Source organism: Pristis pectinata, chromosome 11, assembly GCF_009764475.1.
Source record: "Pristis pectinata isolate sPriPec2 chromosome 11, sPriPec2.1.pri, whole genome shotgun sequence".
In the NCBI taxonomy this organism is placed as follows: Eukaryota; Metazoa; Chordata; class Chondrichthyes; order Rhinopristiformes; family Pristidae; genus Pristis; species Pristis pectinata.
This window is the reverse complement of record NC_067415.1, coordinates 26,247,229-26,263,558: the sequence shown is the minus strand read 5'-3', so window position 1 is coordinate 26,263,558 and position 16,330 is coordinate 26,247,229.

The following is a 16,330-nucleotide window of genomic DNA, read 5'->3' as shown; positions in this document are numbered from 1 at the left end:
CTTATAGAGGTTTATAAAATCATGAAGGGCATAGGTAACTTGGGTGATCACAATCTTTTTCCTAGGATAGGGGAGCCTGAAGCTAAGGTGAGAGGGGAAAGATTTAAAGGGGACCTGAGGGGCAAGTTTGTCACACAAAGGATGGTAGATATGTGGAATGAGCTGCCAGAGGAAATAGTAGAGATGGATACAATTACAATGTTTAAAATACATTTGGATACGGTTAGGAGGGATATGGGCCAAATGCAGGCAAGTGCATTTCAGAAAGGCACCTTGATCAGCACGGACAAGTTGGCTGAAAGTCCTGTTTCCATGCTGTATAACTCTATGATTCGACCGATCTGCACATCTTTGAGTTGTGGGAAGAAACCAGAGCATCTGGAGGAAACACACAAGGAGAATGTACAAACTCCACATGGACAGAACTGAATGTCAGGATTGAACCCAAATCAGCAGAGCTTTGAGGCAGCAGTTGTAATGGCTGCACATGCCTCTACTAATATTATAATTTCAAATTACTCCAGTAGACCACTTTGTAAAATAGTATGCTCAAAATCATATGGGTTGGCATTGTACCAACTGCAGTTGGCGTCATCATATTTTTTTGCCAAAGAAATCCATTTCACTTTGATGTGGTTTCTGAGAAACTTCTTGTGCTTTGCTGTTACGTGCATAATTCAACTCATTTCATCAGGTAACTAGCTTCTGTTCACTGTAATAGTAAATAAGAATAGTATCAACTCAAATAAAATCGGTACTACTGGCAGAAAGTTAAGATATTGCAGACAATCATGATTGTTCTTAGAGAACTACTCAGTGTAATTCATACTTAGGTCATTTTGCCTTGAATGCCACCATCCATGCCAAATTGATTAGTCTTTTCCGAATCCAGCTTACTTGAGGAATAGTGGGCCTTAGCCATTTATCTTTCTGGTCTGTGAATATTATTCAGGTCTTGGTTGATTAGGCACAAACCCATATGTAATGACCAATATTTCCTTATACTATTTCCACCTTTGAGATTGTTCATTTTACCTCTTGTGACCATGTTATTGGCCCTCTTCAGTGGACAACCAGCACAATTTGACACTGATATTATTTTCTTATTCCTGGTGGACCAATGTAATGAAGCTGAGATTTGCTTGATGCATTTTTAATTAAAGAAGTAAACCTTTCAGTCTATTTAGTTTGTTGATTTATATTTCCATGCTATATTAGTATAACAAGCATTGGATTCTTATAATATGAACCAACATTTACCTGTTCATTTTGATTCTTGCTTACATTTTAGTTAACAAGCCAATATCTCTGGAAACTTGTGAATCATGTGACACTTCACAGACACAAATGTATATTTCTTGCTGATTAAGTAGTGTGATTTCCATCTGGTTCAATTCACAAAGCAAGTATTTTATTCACGTATGGCAAGGCTCTTGGTGAGGTAAGGGAAGAAAATATCAGCAAACTATCACCATAATCAACGTTAATAGCATGCAAATAACTTATGGGTAGTTATTTATGATATTCACAGAGAATTGTTCTGCATGCACTATATAACTATGAAAAATGCAAAGTTTTAAATGGTTACTTACTTTTGTAACTGATACCAGCAACATTCTAGCCTTCGCAGAGCTGTCAAGAAAAGCAATTTGCATTTTCAATAAAATTACCCTCCACGCCATGAGTCAATCAATTTTCACTGCATCTGTGTCAAAACTAGAGCTGTCCGTGTCAGCCACAATGCAAGCTGCAGCTTAAACACTAATGAATTATTCTATTGAACAAAGAATATAGATTGTGTAGGAGAGAACTTAAGAAAGAAATCAGGAAGACAGAAAAGGGCCACAAAATATCCTTGGCAAATAAGATTAAGGAAAAGTACAATTCGTTATATAAGTTTATCAGGAGCAAGAAGGTAGCCGGGGAAAGAGTGAGTCCCCTTAGGGACCAAAAGAGTAATCTATGTGCAGAGTCAAGTGCTGTGGGTTAGGTCCTAAATGAATTCTTCTCATCTGTATTTTCCAAGGAGAAGGGTATGGAAGATATTGAGTTCATGGTGGAGTATGTGGATAATCTGAAGCAGGTTAGTATTAAAAATGATATGTTAGATGTCATAGGATGCATAAGGGTTAATAAATCCGCAGGTTGGTATGGTAGACTAGGGAAGATATAGCTGGAGCCCTGGTGGAGAATTTTGCATCATTAGCCACAGTTCTGGTGCAAAAAGACTGCAGGATAGCCAATGTTTTCCCTTTATTTAAGAAGGGCAGCAGGGATAAACCAGGAACTACAGGCGAATGAACATTACGTCAGTGGTGGGGAAATTACTGGAGAAAATCCTAAGAGTTTATGTACATTTGGAAGGGCAAGGGGCTGATCAGACGTAGTCAGCATGGCTTTGTGTGGGGGAAATACTGTCTCATTAATTTGACTGAGTTTTTTGTGAAGATACTGAAGAAAATACATGAAGGCAGGGCAATGGATGTTGTCCATATTGACTTGATAAGATAAGATGAAATATCTTTATTAGTCACATTGAAACACACAGTGAAATGCATCTTTTGCGTAGAGTGTTCTGGGGGCAGCCTGCAAGTGTCGCCACGCTTCTGGCACCAACATAGCATGCCCACAGCTTCTTAACCCGTATGTCTTTGGAATGTGGGAGGAAACCAGAGCACCTAGAGGAAACCCACGCAGACATGGGGAGAATGCACAAACTCCTTACAGACAGCAGCTGGAATTGAACCTGGGTCGCTGGTGCTTAATAGTGCTAACTGCTACACTACTATGCATGCCTAGTAAGGCATTTCACAAGGTCCTGCATGATAGGCTGGTCCAGAAGGTTATGGCACATGGGCTCCAAGGCAAGCTGGTTAATTGAATCAAAAATTGGCTTGGTGACTGGCCCTTGAGGGTAGAGGTTGGATGTTTTTCTGATTGAAAGTTGTGACCAGTGGTGTGTTGCAGGATTAGTGCTGGGACTTCTGTTGTTAATGTTACATACCAGCAACAAAAGAAACACACTGAGTCATGTATAAATGTTAGAAACCATTTTATTAATAACTACTTATGATAATAAGAAAAATAAAAGTAAAAATATTAGAATGTTAAAAGTAAAAATGTTAGATATTAAACATTAACCCCAAAAACTAAACCCGAAGTGTGTGTGTGGCAAATTCCCAAACTCCAAGTCCAGGAATAGTTCTCAAAGTTCAGTTCAGCAAGCCATAAGGTGAAATGTGAGCAAAGGCTTTTGCAAAACCACCGTTGACTGAAGAGAAAATGTAGAGAGAGAATAGAGCAAAATTATGAAATCCAAATGTTTCACGATGGAACCCATACGACACCTCAGTCATTAATGATCTCCACTGCTTTGTTCCAAAGTATCTGCCACCCTGAAAGGCATTCGAGATGTGGCCATCCACACAAATACCTGTTTCCCACTACAGGTTAACGACAAAGTGGACTCCACTGGATTACTCCAAAAATCCATACGTGGATTGTAGTGACAGACACAGTTATTGTTTTTCATCCATCGATACAGAGACCAGCAGTCAGTGTCTCTCTTTCTCCTCTCTCTCCTTCTCTCTTTTATCTTTGCTCTGGGTGGGAGGAGAAGGGATATGAGCAGGGCACCAATGCTCAATACAACAGGGCAGGGCTTTAAGGTAATGGGGGGGGGGAATTCAAGGGAGACGTCAGAGGGAGGTTTTTCACCCAGAGAGTGGTTGGTGCATGGAATGCGCTGCCTGGGGTGGTGGCGGAAGTTGATACGTTGGTCGAGTTCAAGAGATTGTTAGATAAGCATATGGAGGAATTTAAGATAGACGGATATGTGGGAGGAAGGGGTTAGATAGTCTTAGGAGTGGTTTGAAGGTCAGCACAACATGGTGGGCCGAAGGGCCTCTATTGTGCTGTATTGTTCTATGGTTCTATGGTATTCCTCTACTTTGCTTTTTCAAATTGAAAATTAAGCCCCGTGAATATATATATTTACCAGTTAGAATGATACTTAAAACCTTACCCCAGATTTTGCCATTGTCATAGAGTCATAGAGACAGATAGCATGGAAACAGGCCCTTTGGCCCAGTTGGTCCATGCCTACCAAAAATCCCATTTGCTCACGTTGGACCCATATCCCTCTAAACCTTTCCTATCCATGTACCTGTCCAAGTGCCTTTTAAATGTTGTTAATGTACCTGCCTCAACCAATTGCTCTGGCAGCTCATTCCATATGCTGACCACCTTCTGGGTGAAAAAGTTGTCCCTCAGGTTCCTATTAAATCTCTCCCCTCTCACCCTAAACCAATGACCTCTAGTTCTTGATTCCCCAACCATGGGGAAAAAGACCGTTTGTTCACCTTATCTATGCCCCTCATGATCTTACATAACTCAATAATCACCCGTCATTCTCCTACGTTCCAATGAATAAGGTTCCAACCTGCTCAACTTCTCCATAACTTAGTCCCTCAAGTCCAGGCAACATCCTTGCAAATCTCTTCTGTACTCTTAACAGTTTAATGGCGTATTTTCCATAGCAGGGTGCCAAAACTGAACACAATATTCCAAATGTGGCCTCACCAGCGTCTTGTACAACATCTTGTGTGGAAAAGAAGAAACCTTATAAATTAATCGGAAATTTAACAACCCCATTCTCATATTTTTTATTTATATTATTGATAATTAGTTCTAAATACAAATCTATTCATTTGTATAATTTTTGAGTATCATTTTCCCTTGTCCTTTTGGACATTTCCTAACGTTGTACAAATCTGCTACGAAGCCGAGTAGACAACCTATTCAGATGCCTTCACCAATACGAATTGTGCTAAGAAATTCATTAATCCAAATCAGGAAAGTTTAGCCTTCAAATTTCATGCTTCCATAGTAATCTAATATTCTTTACTTCTTCCTGCATATTATTAAGTGATAGAGATCTAATTGTTGGGACACTTGCATACTCTTTTCACCTCAGTGTTACTCTGCAATGTTTTATTTTAGTATCCACGTTATCTGAAATTAGTTTTCAGATCTAGGAGATCCTAATCTAAGAACTCCCTTCAGTGCCATCCCAACTCAAGGTCCAGCTGAAGTAACATTTTGTCAAATGTCTGAAATAGCAACTCTGAATCCTGGAGTTCTTGTGTGACTTTTTATTCTTGTGTAATTTGCCAGGACAGGAATGTTGAATTGTTGTATAAATTAAATATAATTGCGTTTTATCCATTTTGATTCTTAAAGACCTCGCACTTTTAAAAGAAAACTGACTTATTTTCTTTTTTTGTCTGTAAAGTAGTTTGTTCCAACATATTTTTATTTTAATTGGTGAATGTTATGCACAAGCTGGTTTTTTGTTCATCTCATTCAATGTTGTTTTAAAATCATTAAGGTGGTAACTATGTTCTCTTACAACCTACTATGTGGAATATTTTATCAATAGAATTGATAGGCTCTTACTTTTTCTTCTTAGGTGGTCCCTCAGGAATGAGGATGATGTGTTTCCACTCCTGTCTGTGAGTTCAGAGATAACTGAAAATGCTGGAAGGACTCATTAGGTCAAGCAGCATCTGTGGAAAGGTATAGTCCTGTGGTTAGTTCTGCTGCCTCAAAGCTCCGATGCCCTGGGTTCAACCCTAGGTGCTGTCTGTGTTGAGTTTCCATATACTTGCTTTGACCATGTGTGTTTCCTCTAAGTCCTCTGGTTTCCTACTACATGTCAAAGACATAGTGATTGAAAGGTAATTGGTTACTGTAAATTGCCCCTAGTGTAGGTGGAGAACCTATACTTGGGGCAGGAGGACCAGTAGTTGATCAGCATGTGAGAGAGAAAAGGTTACAGGGTAATGTGGGGAAATGAGAATGATAGGATTGCTCTGAGAGCCAGTATAGACCTGATAGGCCGAACGTTTGCCTCCAATATTGTTGTGAAATAACAACTGTATTCAAGTGCCAGTCCCTTGTCCTGGAAAAGATGAAAGCCAGTCACATTTCATTCCCCATGGCAAATCGATATTTTAGTGGCACACCTCATATACACAACTCAGATTGCCATTTGCTGTTGTGTGCCAACCTGCCATTGCTATCCCATGGTATACTCTGTTCACTGTTTTCCACCCTGTATTACATTTCCCAGAATCTGAAAACTAGGATTGTTTAAAATGAACAAAAGGATTTTCTGCTGGAATCGTCCTTGGTGTCTTCCTGATCATCTTCTGTAACTTCAGCAAAGGCTATGGAAACCCCATTTATTCAGCTCATTTGGCGATTCTGCCAATTTTTCACTGAAACTGTGGTAATCAGGCAGTAAAATCTTGAAGGAAATTAGCAGCATTTGTCTTACTTTTAAGACTTAAAAAAAATAGTTGAGGCTAAAAACAAAGCTGTTCTATCTTCTAAGTTTCAAAATAGAATCAGGAAATGGCCAAAGTGTTAACAATGGTTCAGTATTCTGAAATAACCAAGACATTGATGGGGATGGACTGGCTGAAATTCTGGTGTGTGCTGTTTGACAAACAGTTCTGATGTGAATCTCAGTCTGGAATTAGTATGTGCAGAAGAGCAACAACTGCAATCCATTACCCCCCCCCCCCCCCACCCCGTGCTTACTTCAAAATAAATGAATTTAAAAGAAATAAATTCTGTGGATAAAGTCATATTACCAATTGTTAGTTTTAAATTTGACGAAGTATTTCCAGGCCTCATGATTGTGTGCATACATGCTTAAGTGTAATATTTCCAAAAGCAGGAAAGAGGACCCATTTGTCTTTTTCAAAGCAACCATTTCTTGCAAATGACTATGAAAAGTAGCTATCAGAGGAAGAGTATAGTAACTTAAGATCTGGTTTTAATTCATTCTTGTTGCTTAGTGTATTGTTTCACTGGTAAGTAAATCTTAACAAATGGTTATTGCCTTTACTCAGTGCTGTGGCAGTTTTCTACCTTCTTAGGTGAAGGAAAAAGCTGGTGGACATTCTGTGTGACTCTCGGCAAGTGATTTTTCTTTCTAGGTTAGTTGTCAGACAAAAGTTATGCTATCCCGTACACAGCAGGGAACTATGAATGTCAGGGAGTACAATGTAGCTTTCATAAGAAACAAAGGGAGCTGAATCTGATTGCCTTTGAAAACGGGAGCACTGATTGTGTTGCCAATGCATTTAACCCGTGCTTGTTCAGTGGAAAGCAATAACGTGTCAATTTCAAACTTGCTCTTAATTTGCACCATTGCAAGGTCTTGTCAGCCATAATTATTTTAGGAATTGACTGGATTTATGGGCATGGGCGGGCATTGGGAGGGGTGGCAGGGGCAGAGGAATTAGGGTACAATTTTGCAAAAGCTTTCTAGTTAAAGTTAGTTTACTTAAAGGACAAGGCTATTGTGGATGGAGGAGGTGATCTTCATCTTAGTGTTACCTGGAAACTATTGGAAAATGACTCAACATGGGATAAAACATACTCCCAGGTTTTCAGAAGTTGTGCCAATGGGGGAGCAAGGTGGAATAAATGTTCCGTATCAACAGGGAGCCTTCCAAGTGTATGTTCAAAGGGAAATCAAGCAGACAGTCCAGGGAGTCAATGCTGACAATCAAGGCCTAAAAACTTGGATGGAATGGCACAAGAAGTGGACTTCACTCAAATGGTCAAAGTCAGGGAATGCATCTTCAAATGCTGCACGTATCAACTGACCACATTTTAAAGTCTAACCTTCCCATTGTATGTGTGGCAGGATTTTGGTCAAGAAGTTTCCAGATTCAAATGGTTCAACTTTCTCCCCTTGTTTGTCATCTCTAAGGGCAATGATCTATTGTAAAATGTAGCTTCAGAATTCCCAAGACGTCATGCAAGTACCTACTTGTCACGTGCAAAAGCATGGTCACAGAATGCCAGTAAAGTATTTGGTCCTGAGCATTACCCATTCCCACCAAGGTCATTGAGCAGTACCTAATTTGCCTATCTCACAAAATGACTTTGTCAACCCTACAGTTGGCGCAGCTGAGATCAAAGCAGCCCAAGAAGAGTTCAAAGTGTGTCTTAATTTGTTTTTTATTTTCTTTCTAATTCTTTATCTTTTTTTAATTTCCTTTTTAAACTTCCCAAGGAATTGAGGGTCATGGAGAAATGGCACAGAAGAGGAGTTGAGACCAGCATAGATCAGCTGTGATCATATTGAATGGTGGGGCAGACTTGAAGGGCCTTGGTGGCCTACTCCTGCTCCTATTTTCTTTTGTTCTTGTGTTGATTCATTTTTTTGCTTTGCCTTTTTTTACCATTATTCATTTTCACCATTCACTTTTAATCTTACACTGCTAGTGTTAAACACCAGGGGACATTACAATTGTCTACTCATGTACAACTGAGGAGCAGTGAGGGACACATACATTCAGTTCAAACATCAAAGCTCTGAGGCATACTCAACTCCCTAATGCAGGGGATGTGTGCAAGGGAGACAGTGAAAGATCAGACAACTAAGTTCTGATTAACTTTGAGATTTTATTTCCCAATGTCACTTACTTGTTTTACATCTTATTATGTAATATTCTTGTTAAAATAATTGGTGGATGAGAATGCTAGGTAACACATAAAAATAATTAGGATTTTTTATAATGAATGGGAACTTTGTGGGAATTAATGAAGTACACTAATCCTAGGGCTCAGAGAGATGACACCCAGCATTAAGGCCTCCATCTGAAAGGCATAATGGACAAATAGCAATCTGCTTCTCCTTGGCAGTTTCTTATTTAATGTTGATTGAACACTATGTGAATTCTTTGCCTGATATTCTGTATCTCTTTGCAATATCCTGTTTTCTCCTTTGTGATCCTTTTCCATTTCTTCACAGAGGCATGCTTATTTGCAGCCTTCAGTAAAATATAGTTGACCTCAGTTTAGCAAAACGCTCGCCACTTATATGAAGCTGATCCTGGCTATTACTACAATATTTAGCCATTCCTGGCTGATTTTCTAGCTATACTGTTAATTTCCAAGCTTCTCCGAATAATATTCTTGTGTTATACAGGATTTCTACATGAGCTTTTAAAGAACCTAATGTGAATTGACCTGCAGATTATGATGGAGTCGGTAATGGACATCATTTGTATCATTTTAATCCTAGAAGGTATCTGCGGCTTCCTAGGTAACTGTGTATGTGGCTGTCTATGGTGCCTGATAGTGCCAAAGCCATACAACTTGTTTTGCACTTAGATTTTAAACTCCCAAATTGTGTGTCATGTGTTGTGTGTTGTACTGTATATTGAAATTAAGGGATATTTGTCATCTTTCCAGTAAACAGGCAGCAAACAGTGTTAGTTGGCCCGGTGGTGCTTGCAGAATCCAGTATGACCTAACTTCCTATATTTCCAGATTGAGATGTGTTCTTTCCTCATCCTTTCACGAGAAGTCCATTTGTCACAAAGGATATATGAATGTCTGGACGACTACCTGTTATTGTGACGTTATATGTTGCTTGCATGTGACTGAGTCACAGCATGTTATTATTTTTTTTACAGAGCCAAATGGCCTTCGGTAATTTCAAAGCCATTTTTGCATTGGTCTGCTGGTGGCCACTGTAGATCAGTTCCTCATTCGGTTGAATAAACAGGATCACTTCTGGTAGCTAGAAGTAGAATTTACCTTTGTTGGCATATAAAACTTAACAAATTGTGAAAAGAAAAACCACCAGATACTGGAAATCTGAAATTAAAACAGAAAATGCTGGAAACACTCAGCAGGTCAGAAGGGTCTCAGGCCTGAGATACTATTTCTCTCTCCATGGGTGGTAAATGTTCCTAGCATTTTCTGTGCTTATCAAATTTTAATTGTTTCATTACTTGTTTGTAGTATTGGGGAAAATTGAAGCTGAATGCTATAGCACCAGTAATATGGCTTGTAGAATTCCTGTGTCTTTCAAAGCTTTCAGGCAGTTTTCAAAGATATTAGTCATGAAGGGATAGGTGTGTTTTTGGTGGAACTGATCTTTGTTGAGCAGAATTAGAACACTATTAAAGTTGTAGAATATACAAAATAGATATTTACAGGCACGATAGTGTAGCGGTTAGCGTAACACTATTACAGCGCCAGCAGCCCGGGTTCAATTTCAACTGTCTGTAAGGAGTTGGTATGTTCTCCCCGTTGCTGCATGAGTTTCCTCTGGGTGCTCCAGTTTCCTCCCACATTCCAAAGACGCACGGGTTAGGAAGTTGTGGGCATGCTATGTTGGCGCCGGAAGTGTGGCGACTCTTGCGGGCTGCCTATAGAACACTCTATGCAAAAGATCATTTCACTGTGTTTTGATGTACATGTGATTAATAAAGATATCTTATCTTATCTTAAGCAAAACTAGTGTAAAGTAAACAAACTGACATGTAATTCAGAGAGGTTCCTCCAGTCTCCCAATATACCTTTGGCAAGAGAGTGCAAAACTGGAGAGGAATGGAGAAAGTGGTAGTTTTTAGATGTTTCCTTGGGGATTCCACAGGTCTCTTGTCAAAGGTACTCTGGGAAACCATGAGAACTGCTGAGGAACATCAGAACCACAATTCATAACATGGTTCTTTAGAGCACTGCATGGGATTAAAAGAAGAAAAATAAACTAGAAAGATAAAACAAATCTCTGGATTTTTCCTTTTTTTCAATTACTTTGAAAAACAGTCACTGTTGTCATACAGAACATCTTGCATGTTACAACAAGGTCCTTTAAACAACAAAATGTTGATGACCACAGAATCTGTTTTGGTGATGTTGGTAACCAAGAAAATCTCCATTGTTCTTCAACATCGTGCCACAGGAGTTTTTATGTTTCACTGACAAGAAGTCCTCAGTTTAAAGCCTCCTCAGGAATAGAAAGGGAACAATTCTGAGAGGAAGTTTCTGAAATTGGTTAAAATATCAAATATACAAAAAGGCCCAGGGGAAAAGCATAACAAATTATTTTTAGCATAATACTTAAATGTCCTTTCTGTTTCACTAAATAATTTAAACGTTGCATTTGTGCCAGTTAGGTATAAAATATATTGAGCAACACACAGATGCTGGAGGAGCTCAGCAGGTCAGGCAGCATCCATGGAGGGAAATAGTCGACATTTCAGGTTGGCATCCTTCAGCTGGACTGAAGGATAGAGGGGAGATAGCTAGTATTAAAAGATAGAGGGAAAGTGGTGGAGCGAGAGCTGACAAGCGATCGGTGGATCCAGATGAGGAGGGGTGATAGGCAAATGGGGGAGGGGAGAGTGGACATAGCTTCAGAAACAGGGAGGTGATAGGTGGAAATGCTAAAGGGCTGAAGATGATGGAATTTGATAGAAGAGGAAGGTGGAGCATGGAATCAAGGGAGGGAGGTGGGGAGGGCAGATGGAAGTAGTTGGGGAGGGGAACCAATGGGAGGAAAGTGTAGGTGATGGGCAGATGGAGAGGGTGGAGGGGGAAAGAAACAGGGTAAAGGGGGCTGGGGTGAGTGTAGGAAGAACTGGGTAGATCAGGAGGAAAGAGAAAAGGGACAGAGGGAGATATATTGGAAACACAAGAATGCCTGCAGATGCTGGAAACCTGGAGCGAAACACAATTTTGAAAGTGAGATTAATCTGTAACTCTAGTGTGACTTGTAGGAGAGCCTGAAAGCGACAGTGTTCCAATGATTCTTGCCCCTTGGCAGAGTGGATGTTTCTGGGCTGCTAAGTGCTTTCGAAGTAAACTCAGTGAATCCTTTCAGTGAATCATGAGATAGCGCGTTGTTTGTGCAGAATGTTTGTGGTTGGGAAGATCGATACTGGACTTGTCTCAGAATCATTGCCTGCAGTTCTCACACACCAGCATTTGCCTGGACCAGATATAAAGAGCTGATGTCACCAGCCTTTCACACCTTCAAGAGACTCTGCCCATGGAAAGTCATGACAGGCTTTGACTGTAGACAAAGTAAGGGCAACTTTCAAAGCTGTCAATTTTAACAATTTAACATTCATAGAGATTTAAATAGCATTACAATAGCTATGAATAATAACAAAAATTTTAAAAATATTAAAAGTTAAAACAATGGGACAATTAAAAACATTATTAACTTAAGAACTTATTTGTTCCTTCCTAAATTCCAAGTTGGGAAACCCCATTTAAATTAACGGGGACGCTGATCCCACACCAGATCTGGCTGGTATAGGATCAGGGAGGTGGATTTTCCAGTGTTACACTGGGGAAGCACAGCAAGACCAAACTCCACCACTGAGTGCATGCAGAGTCTAGCGGCGGAGAGGAGTGATGCGTACGCTCACACTTAGCTGGAAGTGGAAGAACATTGGTGGTTCCTTTTAGAAATGTTGCCACAGCCAGCAGAGTTTGGTCCACTGTGGATGAATCTGGTGGTAGTGGGCTGTGGCTTGACCTTTCCATATCAGAAACTTACACGTTTTGATTGCTACTTTCCTTTATTCTGCTCCTGGTTTGATATTATGCCAGTCCTTCTGACTCCAGAACAGTTGTAATCTAACCCATCCAGTAAGACAATAACAGCATTGGATCAATTGACGTATATTTTGCCTGATTTTATTTTACATTGGGAAGGCATACTTAATTATGTTAATTTCCCATTGGAAAGAATATGTTAAAATCATTAATTCCCATAAAGTTCCAATTCATTATTAAAATTATTTTTATCTATTATCTAGCATTCTCATCCACTTCAATTATTTTAACAAGAATATTTACAAAATAAGATGTAAAACAAATAACTGATACCGGGAAAGAAAATCTCTAATCAGAACCTAGTTGTCTGATCTTTCACTGTCTCCCTTGCACATGTCCCTGTATTAGGGAGTTGAGCTGGATGCATGCGCCCCTCACTGCTCCTCAGTGGTACACAACTAGGCAAACATAATGTTTCCTGGTGTTTAACACTAGCAGTGTATAATTAAAGTGGATGGGGACAATGAATAATGGTAGAAGGAGGCAAAGCAAAAAAATGTATCAACAGAAGAACACAAGAAAATAGTAGGAGCAGGCCACTAGGCCCCTCAAGCCTGTCCCACCATTCAATATGATCACGGCTGATCTATGCTGGTCTCAACTCCTCTTTGGTGCCAGTTCTCCATGACCCTCAATTCCTTGGGGAGTTTAAAAAGGAAATCAAGAAGAAGATAAAGAATTAGAAAGAAGATAAAGAAAAAATTAAGACAGTATTAATTCTTCTTGGTCTGTTTTGATCTCAGCTGTAGAGTTGTTAAAGTCAATTTGTGAGAGAGGTGAATTGACCCTGGTGGGAATGGGTAATGCTCAGGACCAAATCCTTCACTGGCCTTCTGTGACCATGCTTTTGTACATGACAAGTAGGTACTTGCATGAGATCTCTGAAATTCTGAAGCTACATTTTACAATGAATCATTGCCCTTAAAGATGACAAATAAGGGGAGAAAGTTGAACCATTGGAATTGGGAAACTTCTAGACCAAAAACCTGCCACACAGAACAACAGGAAGGTTAGATTTTAAAATGTGGTATGTTACAGTTTAGATTGCTGGACTGCACAGTGGAAGTAGATTGACATTGATAAATTTACTCTTCAACTGGCATTATTTTGCTTATTTTATTCATGAGATAGAAATGCTGTTTCATAGTGGGGATGAACTTTAGTTGCCTAACTGTTAACCTATAACTAATTTTCAACTGGCATTGTTGAACTTTTTAAAAACATTAGGGAGGAAATGGCCTCATGCAGTTCACCATAAGAATCTGGAGCAATGTCCTCCATATCATTAAAACATTTTTTTTGTTAAAAAGAAAAGTTCCTTCTCTTTTCTTAAACTTTTCTTAAACAGAAAAGTTCTTTTTAACATTGGTTCTCCGGCCCATTAAACCACTTTCAAATTAAATGATAGTTCTTCAGTATTAATAGGGAACTTCCAAAAGAGATATATCATATCAAGTTGATTAAAGCCCACAATAAAGCAATCCACGTTATGATGAAATATATTTGAAAGGTGAGTTTTGAAGGATGTAAGTTTGTGATTTAATGCAAATGAATAGAAGCATCATCATAATTTTGTTGCTGGTTATTGAATTTAATTTCTGAAGTGTGCATCAATTCTCATTTACACTGTGTACCTGAAAAAAATGCAAGTATTTATTCACCACAAATGGTATATAATGAAATCAAAATATTCAAATTATTCATGTATAAAGGCCTGTTGCTGTAATAATTGGTTGGATCCCAAAATTGTCATCATCATGTGTCGGGGCCATATTGTCTATTCCAGTTCAGCTCCCAGGGTGCAGTCTTCCTTTGGGAGTACATCCTTAGTACTTCAGTATAGCCCAGTGAGACATAGGGGCGCTGAGTTAGCACAGCCAGCTGCACTCACAGAATGTCTTTGACAGCTGGTGAGGTCCTTTCCCCAGGCCGATCAACTAGCCCAAGGTGATAAAGTTACTGACTGTTTGACTTTCACAATCAAAAACTATTACATCCCATTAAAATGCTTTTTAAAATTGAAAATGCTAACTTAAATTTAAAAAAAACAATCTATTTTCCTGCAGCTGTTTTCTACCATTCATTGTAACAGGGACTGCTGAACCAATGCCAAGTTTAACCCAGCAGTCAGATTTCCAGAAGCTGGTGTTGTCCCATTGGACTTTGTGAGGAGTCCACCACTGTGATTGATGACAGAAGTGCAGAAGATGCTGCCATTAGCTTAGCCTGGGCCAGTGCTGAATCCCTGGGGATACCCTGGTTAAATTCTGGAAATTAGATCTGGTGCTAGGATAGAAGATCTGCCCCGATATAATGTGACATGTTAGAATGAATTTGGGACTATGTATAATTCATCTGCTTCAGAGGGCGGAGGCACTTTTATTCAGAGAAAGAGGGGCAAACAATTGTTCAGTGGCTCAGCAGAGGCCAGCTTTAAATACCCACTTATCGCTAACATACGGGCAGCTTTGTCTTTATTGTTTCTGCTACAGTGCAAACACAGAGTAAAAAGACGGTTTGTGCAGCCCATTATTTTCACTCTTTTAAAATGAATTGGTGCTATTTAATGCCAGCACATGATTTTTTTTTTGATTATGCATATGCCAAGTGGACGAAAGAAAAAACCTTACCTGAAAAGCATGTTGACAACGGTTTTGGAGATAGTTTGCAATCGGGTGTTTATTGTTACATTTTGCACATTTGCACAATCACTGACAGGCTGCTTACAATTTTCAATTCTTTGTAAATCTCATAAACTCAATACTTTACAAATGTAGAGGAGACATAAGGCTTCAGGGATTGATAGAAAGAGTAATGGTGGCAGAAGCTATGGTCTGACAATGAGGACAGGGTAATGAAAGGAGGAGGGATAAGACGATGAGAAAAAGGAAAGGAATGGTGAAAGGACATATGGTAAGGTGTGGTGATGAATGGGCAGTGACTTTAGTAGATAAAAGGAGGACAGGAACCCAGGGATTTAGTTGGTTGGATAAGAATACAATTTTGGAAAAGATGTAGAGGAGGATATAAGATTGGGGGCTGGGTGTTAGGGAACAGCTAAAATGGACCCAGGCCTGAGGATTTATAGTCAGGTGCTGTTGTGCTCTGGTGTGTTCAGGCTTCATTGTACACTTCCCACCATGAAATCTACACACTGCTTTCCATTGCTGCTGTATAATACTGAAACCACAAATCCATCAGCTGAAAGCCAGCCTATGACACAGGCCCTGGCCAAATTTCTCCCCTCAACAGCAAATCATTTAAAGAATGATGAATACACCTTCCAAGGGAACGAGAGAGAAAGAGAGGGAGACGGACAGGGAAACAGAGAGAAAGGGAGAGAGAGTGAGTGAGTGAGTGAGTAAAGGAACCAGGAGAAAAGACAAATAAAAAAAAGAAACAAGAGGATAAGTAGTCAACCTATGAAGAGCATATAGTGATGGAGGCACAGACAAAGGGAGAAAGACCACAAGCAATAGAAAGACATCAAGGAATAAAAAGCAATCTGCAAATTTTTAAATGAGTTCATTTTTAAATACATATCCTAACTGTAGTACATTCATCTTGCAAGAAATTTCATTCCTTTTATCCCAAAAATTTGATTTGAAAATTTTGGGAAGTGTCCAAAAGGATGCATTCTTTGTAGCTAAATCTGTATACTTTTTTCTACGGTGAATGTCTAAGTATAACGTAGTGTTCATTTCAATTTATTCATGATTTATGCTTCTACTTTATTCATTTGAGAGCTCAGTACAAAATGTTGCTCATGATTGATTACAAATGATTCTGTTTGGTGAGCTGTGAAAGTGGGGTTAAAGATCAGAAATCATAGTAAAGGAGAAGGCTAAGAGAAATACCTGTTAAGTCAAATTATTTATTTGACTTT